Source organism: Triticum aestivum, chromosome 7D, assembly GCF_018294505.1.
Source record: "Triticum aestivum cultivar Chinese Spring chromosome 7D, IWGSC CS RefSeq v2.1, whole genome shotgun sequence".
NCBI lineage: Eukaryota > Viridiplantae > Streptophyta > Magnoliopsida > Poales > Poaceae > Triticum > Triticum aestivum.
In genome coordinates, this window is record NC_057814.1 from 85642007 (window position 1) to 85644181 (window position 2175).

Below are 2175 nucleotides of genomic sequence, written 5' to 3' on the forward strand. Positions count from 1 at the left end.
GTCTTTCCTGAACTTATGGCGAGGATTCAGGAACTCTCTATGCATGTCGAAGCAAGAAAACTTGCGACCGGCCTGAAGCCAACGAAACTCAAGAGCTCCCTTGCATGTGGGGCACGGGAACCTTCCATGCACACACCAGCCAACGAATAGTGCATACGCCGGCAAGTCATGCGTCGAGTACATGTACCAGACACGCATTATGAAGTTCCGTTTGCTATAGGCATCGTATGTCTTGAACCCATTATCCCAGGCTTCTTGCAATTCGTCCTTAAGCGGTTGCATGTACACATTCATATTTTTCCCCGGATAGTTGGGCCCTGGAATTATCAACGTCAGGAAAATGTTCTTTCTTTGCATAATCTGTCCGGGGGGGAGATTGAGTGGAAAGACAAATACGGGCCAACAACTGTATTGGGCTGCCGTCATACCAAACACACTGAACCCATCCGTGCTAATGCCGACTCGAGGATGCCTCGGATCTGCCGCTTTGTCACCATGTAATTCATCAAACTTTTTCCACGCAACACCATCCGATGTGTGTACAATCATCAGATTCCCATCTGCATCTACTTCGGTTCTTTTGCCCGTTTTGTGTCATGTCATCTGTCTGGCCGTCTCTTCGACCATGAAAAGACGTTGAAGTCTTGGTACGATTGGCATATACCGAAGAACACTAACGGGGATTTTGGTTTGTGTCTTCTCACCCATACCGTTGTCTACCACAACATACCTGGAAGACTTGCAAATGGGACAATAGTTCAAGTCCGCATAGTCAAGCCTAAACAAGACACATCCTTTCTCACAGGCATGTATCTTATCATAGGGAATCTTCAGTGCACGGAGGATTTTGTCCGACTGGTACAGGTTTGCAGGCATTACATGGCCTTTGGGTAGAAAGCGTCCAAATACTGTCATCATTGCATCGTAGCATTCTCTGCCCAAGTTGAATTGAGCCTTCAGAGCCATTACTTGTGAGATGGCATCCAACTGACAAAGCTCAGTGTGCTCATGGAGCGGACGTTTTGAAGACTCCAACATTTCATTGAAGGCCTTTGCAGATTCCTCCATCTCCTCGTCCGAATCCCGAGCATCATCAAAGTCTTGCACCATGTTTTCCATCCCGGTACCATGCTCGTCGGTGCGACGACGATCCACCTCTGCTCGGTCACGTTGGGCAGACTCACCATGAAATGTCCACACCGTATAATCGGGCGTAAAACCACTCTTCTGCAGGTGTTTGCCCATTTCAGCCTCTGTCCTCTTTTCCCAATTGCCGCACCGTAAACAGGGGCACCAGGTTTTCCTCTGGCCATTTGCAAATGCGGCTCGCACAAACCCCTTGGTTTTTGTGAACCATTCAGTGCTCCATTTGTTCTGACCAGTGTGACCGGTGTACATCCACGCACGATCACTCATCTTGACTTTCAGAGCTACTAGACACACAACAAATATATATATATATATATATATATAATTCACCATGTATGTATTCATCAGTTGATCTACTTTGTCAATTTTATTACGTCCATGCAACCTACACTCTAATAGGTAATGATAGGTCCTAATCCCACCCGAGTATGTTTAGATTGGGTTCATTTTCCCATGCTATGCCCCGGATCCTATGCAAAATTTCGGCAGCACCTCCCCGCTGTTCTCCTGATACACGTCTCTGCAATAAACAGAGAGGATGTGTACCCGGAGAACAACAGGGGAGGCACTGACGAAATTTATGCGTCGGATCCGAAGCAAAGCATATGGGAAAACGAACCCAATCTAAACATACTCGGGCTGTCCATGGATAGCATTGGACAATTCGAAAGAATCAAGGTTATAAATATGCAAATGCATGCATATTTATAACTATGACGCTTTCGAACGGGAGACACATATTGGTTACGCATACTGATGATTCAAGACACATATATATCTAGCTATCAAGTTTCATCGGAATAGATCAAATAATTAATGGGGGAGGAGGACATGTCATTTGTGCTCACCCACGAACGAAGGGGCAGAGCTCGTCAAACGCACGGCGAGGTCGTCGAACACCAAACCTCGCAGCGATGAAACAACTGCACATTTAAAACTACCCGATCAACACAATTATATATGATGTTTTTCATAACAAAATCGAAAGATATATGACCTAACTAATAATTCACAAATATATGACCC